This window comes from Aegilops tauschii, chromosome 7, assembly GCF_002575655.3.
Source record: "Aegilops tauschii subsp. strangulata cultivar AL8/78 chromosome 7, Aet v6.0, whole genome shotgun sequence".
Lineage (NCBI taxonomy): Eukaryota > Viridiplantae > Streptophyta > Magnoliopsida > Poales > Poaceae > Aegilops > Aegilops tauschii.
In genome coordinates, this window is record NC_053041.3 from 314,590,906 (window position 1) to 314,600,418 (window position 9,513).

Consider the following 9,513-nt stretch of genomic DNA (forward strand, 5'->3'; position numbering starts at 1 on the left):
CTTCGGCTGGCTCCTCCCCGGATTGACCCCTTGAAACGTGCCCGTTTCCTCGAGGTCTCCATCAGGGATTTGCAACCTTTTGATCACGACAGGCAAGATCAGGTTCAGGCCGGCCCCGCCGTCAACCAACATCTTGTTGACCCTGAGGTTGCGTATCGTTGGTGAGACCAACAATGGCAAACACCTGACTGCGGTAGTGCGGTCAGGATGGTCCTCGACGTCAAAGATGAGGGGTGTCCTGGACCACTTCAACGGCTTCTGAGCGTCGAACGACGGCTCTGCTGCTGTAATCGCACGCGCCCATTGTTTGAGCTGGCGGTGAGAGGTATGCAGCGAGGCGCCGCCATCGACGCACATGGCCTCCGTAGCCTTCTGGAACCCTTGCTCGCCATACTCGTCATCTTCATCGTGATCATCGTCTTCTTGTTTCTTGTCGCGGCCACGGGCGGGCCTCTCTCGCTAGTTGTCCTTGCCGGGGCGGCTTCCTTGGCCGCCACGCTTCTTGCCGGATCCCTCAGCACCGTCCTGGTCCTTCTCCTTGTCCCGCCTCTCATACTCAGCCTTTTGCTTCTCAGCGAGCAGCTCGACTTGTCGGCAGTTCTGGAGGTCGTGGCCCTTGGTGCGGTGGATCTTGCAGTATTGCTTGCCGGAGCTCCCTAGCTTGTCGGTAGCCGCCAAGGCCCGGCAGGCGGTGCACCCGGCAATCTCCTTGTCGGGAGCGCCTGCCTTGACCTTCGTGCCGGCACCGGTGTCGTCAGACCCCTCAACGGCAAGCACGGCCTTGCCTTTGCATTTCCTGTTGCGACGCCGGCCCTTCTTCGTCGGGGTAGCGGCGTCTTCATCGGTAGAGTCGGTTTCCGCGCCGGCGTCTTCGCCGGGGTACTTCCTTCCCTGTTTAGCCCGGGCGCACCTATCGGCCAGAACGTAGAGCTCGGCCACATCATTAACCTTGGTCATCGCCAGCTCCTCGCGCATCTTGCGACTGCGCACGTTCTGGTGGAACGAGCTAATCACATCGGCAGGATGAACGTCGGGGATGTTGTATTGCACCCGGCTGAATCTCTGGATATACTTGCGCAGGGTTTCCCCTTCTTTCTGGGGAATGATGTGCAGATCACTGGCCTGGCCATGAGCTTGGTGGCCTCCTGTGAAGGCGCCAATGAACTCATGGCACAGATCCGACCAAGAAGAAATGGAATCCACCGGAAAGTGCATCAACCAAGACATCACATTGGGCTTGAGCGCCAGCGGGAAATAGTTGGCAAGCACCTTGTCGTCGCGAGCCCCAGCAGCCTGCATCGTGATGGTGTAGATGCTGAAGAACTTGGACGGATGGGTCTTGCTAGTGTACTTCTCGCCGACGTCGGGCTTGAACGTGCAGTGGGACGGCCACTGGAACTGCCGCAGCTCACGGGTAAAGGCCGGGCAGCCCACCTCGTAAGGTAGGCCGCCGGAGCCCCCCGGTGCCGGGTGGTCCATAGCGGGTCCCGCCCACTTGTCCGACTAGCGGCGCGCTTCGCGCCGGCGCTCGATGGTGGTTCGAGCGTCTTCGTGAGCTCGTTCCCGAAGGACCTGGCGCTGGTCACGGAGGGTCCGCGGGTCGGATGACGCTATGGAGATGTTATCACAAGCGTCATCACGACGGGCCGATGCCCGCGGCGGCTAGCGAGGAGGAGGAGAGTGCACCGTGGCCGCAACTCCCCCGGTACTCCCAGCGCCAGCATGCGGTGGCTCGGTGGAGCGCCGACCCGAGGGTCCCACCAGTCGCGGATCGTCTTTGTTGGCGATGGCGACGAGGCTCCGGATGGTGGCCCTCCACTCATCAAGCTTCTCCGCAGCAGGAGGGAAGTCGAGGAGCAGCTGCGCGCGCGCCAAAGCTTCTTCTGGTGTGGGCGGCGGTGACAGCTGCGTGGATCGCGGCGCGCTTCAACTTCTAACTACATTAGAAGGAGCTCCGTTACGACCCAGCGGCCGCGTGCCATTTTCGCAAGCGCTTCGGTGGGCGTGCTGAACCCCATCATCCTGCGGATGACGCACGGGGCTCTTCCCACGGCGGTGCGAAGTGGTCGCCGGTGTGGGCGTCCTGGAGGTCGCTGCGCCGCCCGGAGGTGGCACAACAACACCCCTGGAGGGCCCCGCGCCGCCTGCGGGGGGCCCAGCTCCGTCTGTGGATCCGGTGATGTGTGGCCGGTCGTCTGGTGCGCGAACGAGGCTGCTCGCCAGGCTCTGACTACCAGGGCGATGCTGGTGCTCGCGGACCGCGGCCCGGGTCCTGTCAGCGACCGGTCCACTGCTCGCCCGCACCGGCATGGGCTGTTCGGCTCCCAACGAGCCGACCGCCGTGTCCGTCTTGTTCTTAGGAGCCATGGCGACGAAGAACTGCTAGGCTGATCACTAGACCAGGTTCTCACAATTGCGCCCCCTACCTGGCGCGCCAAAGATGTCGGTGTGGAACGACACCTAGGATCACAAGAATCCCTACTACTGTTGCCGGGGTGCGGGGTTGCGAGAAGAGCAGGGTTAGTAGCCAGCACAAGGATCGCTTACCCAGGTTAGGGCCGCGAGGATGCGTAAAACCCTAGTCCTGCTTTGGTGGGTGTATTTCAGAGAGTTCTTGAGCTCTCGAACTAGTTGTGGTCAGTGCGTGGTTCGAAAGAGCCGAATCCTTCTCCAGTATGCCATGGGCCTCCTTTTATAGTCGAAAGGGGCTGCCACAGTGGCACACAGGAGGTGGAAAGGCGTACAGTGCCCTAAGCTTATCACTCGTATTACAGGACAAGACGCATTTAATGCGTAGCTTAGGTGTCCCTCTGCTTTATCGGGGACGGGGGCGAGGCCCGTCCCGTCCGTCGCCGCTCCTCGCTTTGAACGCGCCCTGGCCAGTGAGGCGTGCGGCGCCATGTAGGTAGGCAGGCAGCTGAGGTGGCGCAGTGGTGGAGCCTTCACGAAGATCTGCATGCCGCCACGCAGGCGCTCGATGAGTTGGCCTGGGAGCTGCATGTTGCCACGCAGGTGCCCGCCCAGCTGGTTGCGCTGGCAGCTGCATGTGAACGGCGGTGGAAGCTTGGTTGGCGTGTGCCTAGCGGTGGCCCTGCTGGCGTCCTTGGAGAGGGCCTTGCCGGGTGGCCCGCCAAGGGTCTTGCTGTGGCGTGCTGTCGTCCCCGGCAAGGACCTTGTCGGGGGTCTGGTGGCTTTCCTCGGTAAGGATCTTGCCGAGGGTTGTCGTCTTCTAATCCTCATCTGATCTTGAATATGTCTTCACAAAGATCTGCATGCCACCACAGAGGTGGCTTCCTGAGCCCTAGCCCCACGCGGATGATGGCGTTGGGGACCGTGGGCTCAAGGGTGGCTCGCTCTGTTGTTGTGGGGCGAACTATCCCGCCAAGGATCTTGGCGGGGCTGCTGAGGCTGCCCCGGCAAGGGTCTTGCCGGGGGAACCTGCTTCGTCCCTCTGCTCTTTGTGGTCTTGGCTTTGGCTTTGCTCTGATTATCTTGAGCTTCGGTCTTACCTTGGCTCACCTCCCCTGCTCTGCTTGGTGCGACCGTGGGCGCGGCTCCGACTGCCCGTGCACAGGTAAAGGGGTACAAAAGCGTGCCCCTCTTTTTGTACACCGACAGGAGCCCCCGGGGTAATGGTTGCGCGAGTCCACAGAGGGATCCACCCACGAAGGGTCCACGAAGAAGCAACCTTGTCTATCCCACCATGGCCATCACCCACGAAGGACTTGCTTCACTAGGGTAGATCTTCACGAAGTAGGCGATCTCCTTGACCGTACAAACTCCTTGGTTTAACTCCACAATCTTGACGGAGGCTCCCAAGTGACACCTAGCCAATCTGGGAGACACCACTCTCCAAAAGGTAATAAATGGTGTGTTGATGATGAACTCCTTGCTCTTGTGCTTCAAATGATAGTCTCCCCAACACTCAACTCTCTCTCATACGATTGGATTTGGTAGAAAGATGATTTGAGTGGAAAGCAACATGGGGAAGGCTAGAGATCAAGATTTATGTGGTTGGAATGGAATATCTTGACCTCAACACAAGTGTAGGTGGTTCTCTCTCAGAAAATGTATGTTGGAAGTGTAGGCATGTTCTGATGGCTCTCTCCACGAATGAAGAGTGGGTGGAGGGGTATATATAGCCTCCACACAAAATCCAACCGTTACACAACAATCACCAAACTCGGTGGGACCGAATCAGAGAACTCAGTCAGACCGATTTAGTTTAAAATGTGAATGTTAGGATTTTCGGTGGGACCGACATGACCAACTCGGTGGGACCGATGTGCTAGGGTTATGATAAAGCCTTATCTCGGTTGGACCAATTACACAAACTCGGTGGGACCGATTTGGGTAATAAGCACAACAGAGAGCTGGCCAAGCAAACTCGGTGGGACCGATTTCATATTTCGGTGAGACCGAAATTAATGAAATAGGCAACAGGGAGTTTGCAAGCCCATCTCGGTGAGACCGAGATCCCATCGGTGAGACCGAATTGATTAGGGTTTCTGGCAGTGTCTATGTCAAGAGAACTCGGTGGCGCCGGATAGAAAAATTCGGTGGGGCCGAGTTTAACTTTTGGTTTGGGACATATGTGGATATGAGAAAGTGGTTGAGGGCTTTGGAGCATATCACTAAGCACTTTGAGCAAGCAAGCCATTAAGCAACACCTCATCCCCTCTTAATAGTATTGGCTTTTCCTATGGACTCAATGTGATCTTGCATCACTAAAATAGAAAATGTAGAGTCCTGAGATTTGAGCTTGAGCCAATCCTTTGTGCCTATCATCTTGAAGGGGTTCCACATCCTCTAGTCCACGCCACTCCATTGTTGAACTTTTCTGAAGCATACTAGATGAAAGCATTAGTCCAACAAGAAATATGTTGACATTAATTACCAAAATCACCCAGGGAGCACTTCTGCTTTAAATCTCGCCCTTTTTGGTAATTGATGACAACATACATCAAAGCTTTAGATAAAGATATAGAGAATAACAAGTAAAGCTTGGCAAAGACATGTAACATGCATAGGCTCCCCCTACATGTATGCAATCATGCAAATATGAAATATAGGAGCATGTGAATGCATAAGCATGACAGAGTAAGCAATGTGTTACATGTATCTTGGCTATATGCATCAGAGCAAAAGATGTGAATATAGGAAATGTACCTTCATGCTCATGAGTCCTTCTTGCAAATAGTATGTACATCAACAACAAATCCTCATGCACATGAGCGTGATGCATATACTTACCTTGTGGTCTTGAGTTGGCTTAGAAAGGGATGAACCTGAGTAAACAAGGTTAGGTAACATAGATACATCTACTAGCCAGACCAAACAAAAAGAACCACAAGAGTACCAAGATTGGGATGACATGTAGAGTGTGAGCACTGGATACTCTATTAGATCTAGACATGTCCCCAAAAGGTAAAGATATGCAATCAATTCGAAGATTTTCTTCCCTTAGATGTCTTGATCCCCCTGAATCTTGTATGGGATACTTGGAGAAGATAGGGAACAGAAAATCAGAGCAAAGAAAAACAGAGCAAACCAACCAAAAAAAATCATGAACATGTCTTTTCCCTTCTAAAGACATGTGACTTCTCTCCTCTTTGAATACCAAGCAATTGGGCTTTTATGTTATTTCTCTTCCTTCCTATTAGAAGTACTCTCTCTTCCCCCCTTTGAAGAATTAAGCTTTGAGGTGATCTCTCTCTCCCCCTTTGACATCAATTTCCAAGAAGGGTTCTTCCTTAGTGTGAGTCAAAATAGGTTTGGTCCTTGAGTCACAGAGCAAAGTAGCATATAGAGTGTGATGCTGGTAGAGGACAGGGATCATCGAGTGGAGATGGAATAAAAATGCACGAACCAGTGGCAAATGGTCTTTTCTGCGTAGAAATCGGTGACACCGAGTTGTTTACTTTGGTAACACCGAAAGGAGTCGGTTTGGCCGAAAGTGGCAGACCGGTGTGACCGAGTTCAACATGGAGAGAACACTTGTCACTCAGCTCACTAGGAAAATAAGATCTCACAAAGTTTTGCAATGAATTAACTTATGGATTTGCAAGGAATTAGGTGCAGGGAATGCAGAACAAAACAGAGAAAAATAAAATCTAGATGTAGTTTTTTTGATAAAAGAGGGGGAATAAATATGCAAGGCACGAATGCAAAGAACAAATGCAAAAACTCAGAGAAACACTAGAGAACTTCATCTAGAATTGGGCGGTGACAAAGTCACCTATGTTAGAGTATATTGACTAAGGAGTCAAGTGAGAACACTTGATCATAAGTCATACTCATCGTTTAATCTCAAAATGGGGTTACCATTTTTCGTTTAAGCATTTTATGTATTCTCATCTTGTTGAGTTGCTTTGACCCATGTCTTGGGGTAAAGCTTCTCTAAGATGGAATATCATACCTTGGGTGGTGGTGTTGATCTTAGTCATGTAGTGGAACTTGTGTGGGTTGCTCGAGGTTGATGTAGCTCATCAAGAGTTGGGAGCACCACTTGGAAGTGAGTTCATCTACCTACATGGGTTAGATTTGCAAGGAAGAGCATTTGTGTATCCAAAATGACAATCATGAAATTTGATATCAAAAGAAATTTGATATATAGAATTGGTCAATGGATGTGTTGAAGGATTTCATGCTTCCTTGTCATCAACCACCATTGTGTAGAGACTTGGTGATGTAGAGATTGCTCAAGATGAGAGTGAGTTGCAATCTCATAGATTTAGATTCATCCAAGTACCTACAAGGGTTAGATTACATGCAAGGGTGCAAATATATCCTAGACATAGGAGTAGCATCATAAGAGAAATGTCAAGGATTAGTCAGAGATTCATGCCTTGCATGTATCCAAATAGAGTTCCTACTCCAAGTTTGAAGCATCAATGATGTTCAATTCTCGTCTCAAATGGCAAAAGACTTTCTCATCTAGCGGTTTGGTAAATATATCCACCAATTGCTTATCAGTACGAACATGCTTTAGATCAATGTCCCCTTTAGCAACATGATCTCGAATGAAATGATGACGAACTTCAATATGCTTAGTTCGAGAATGTTGCACGGGGTTGTGAGCAATCTTAATAGCACTTTCATTGTCACAAAGCAATGGAACGTGTTTCATATTGATCCCATAATCTTTAAGACTTTGGGTCATCCAAAGTAATTAAGCACAACATGAACTGGCGGCAATGTATTTTGCTTCGGTGGTGGATAAGGATACCGAGTTCTGTTTCTTGGAGGGACCAAGACACAAGAGATCTACCAAGAAATTGACAAGTACCCGAAGTGGACTTTCTATCAACCTTGTCTCCGGCATAATCCGAGTCGGAATAGCCAACAAGATCAAAAGAGGACCTCTTAGGATACCAAATGCCAAAATTTGGTGTATGTATTAAGTATCTTACTATCCTTTTCACAGCCTTAAGATGACATTCTTTGGGGGCCGCTTGATATCGTGCACACATGCACACACTTAGCATAATATCATGACGAGAGGCACATATATATAACAATGATCCAATCATAGAGCGATAAACCTTTGATCAACCGGTTTGCCATCCTTAGCCAAGTCAATATGTCCACTAGTAGGCATGGGAGTTTTCATACCTTTGCTTTCTTGCATGTTGAACTTCTTGAATAAGTCCTTGGTGTACTTTGTTTGAGAAACAAAGGTGCCTTCCTTAGTTTTCTTGACTTGCAAACCAAGAAAGAACTTGAGTACACTCATCATAGACAACTCAAACTTCTTTGACATTAGCTTTCCAAACTTCTCACTAAAATGAGGGTTAGTCGAACCAAATATGATACCATCAACATAAATTTGGCATACAAATAATTCACCATTAACCCTTTTAGTAAAAAGAGTAGAATCTATTTTTCCAATCTCAAAGCCTTTTTCAATAAGGAACTTGGTCAAGCATTTATACCACGCTCTAGCAGCTTGTTTAAGACCATAAAGAGCTTTGTGAAGTTTGTAAACATGATCGGGTTTCTTAGGATTGACGAAGCTGGGAGGTTGTTTAACATAAACTTCCTCCTCAATTTCACTGTTTAGAAAAGCACTTTAATGTCCATTTGGTATAAAGTGATATCATGGTGATTAGCATAGGCAAGTAAGATGCGGATGGACTCAAGTCTAGCAACGGGGGCATATGTCCCACCGTAGTCCATACCTTCGACTTGAGTGTTGCCTTGGGCGACTAGACGAGCTTTGTTGCGGATGACTTGACCATCTTCATCTTGCTTGTTGCGAAACACCCATTTGGTACAAGTGATGTTGTGGTTGTTGTCGGGCTTCTCGACCAATGTCCACACTTGATTTCTCTCAAAGTTGTGTAGCTCTCCATGCATGGCGTTTATCCAGTACGAATCTTCCAATGCTTATTCAACCTTCATAGGTTCAATACTAGAGATGAGTGAATAATGTTCACGAAAATTAGCCAGACGAGTTTTAGAGCAAGTGATTCTCCAGGTTTGAATGTCATTGAAAATTTGTTCGACGGGATGATCTCGTGAGACTCTTGCTCGAACTCGTGGAAGCTTTTGCTTGGGTCGGGGTGGAACATCTTCTTCATCTTGTCCTTCTTCTAGGTGTCGGTGTCAAAACCGGCGGATCTCGAGTGGGGGGTCCCGAACTGTGCGTCTAAGGCCGATGGTAACAGGAGACAGGGGACACGATGTTTACCCAGGTTCGGGCCCTCTCTATGGAGGTAATACCCTACTTCCTGCTTGATTGATCTTGATGGATATGAGTATTACAAGAGTTGATCTACCACGAGATCGTAATGGCTAAACCTTAGAAGTCTAGCCTGTATGACTATGGTAATGAGTATCTCCGTTTCTGGACTAAGTACTCCGGTTTATATAGACACCAGGAGGATCTAGGGTTACACAAGGTCAGTTACAAAGAAAGGAATCTACATATTCGGCCGCCAAGCTTGCCTTCCACGCCAAGGAGAGTCCCATCCGGACACGGGTGCAGTCTGCGGTCTTCGTATCTTCACAATCCATCAGTCCGGCCCAATGGCTAATAGGCCGGACGCCTAAGGACCCCTTAATCCAGGACTCCCTCAGTAGCCCCCGAACCGGGCTTCAATGACAAGATGTTCGGCGTGCAGATTGTCTTCGACATTGCAAGGCGGGTTCCTCCTCCCACGACTTCCAAGTAATGTATTCGGCTTATAATTCAATGCCGCACCCCTCGGCTTCTGTGCATCTATGACTTCTGCTTCCACGTGTCGGGCGAATGCGGACGGTCAGGGTATTTTTTGCAAATAACACCCCGGCCATGCGAGAAAGAGCGTCTATTTAAAGAGATTGGGTCTCAGATCCATTTGGCACCACGCGGAGAAAATCCTCAGAGATTGCCAGGAAAGACCATTCCAACATGGCTAATATTCCCAGCTCCTCCTCCCGTCCCGACCTAGAGAAAGGCGAGTGGGAGAGGTGCTCTGTGTCCCACAGTCAATTGGAGAAGTTGCAAACGCAGGGATTTCTCCCTCCTAC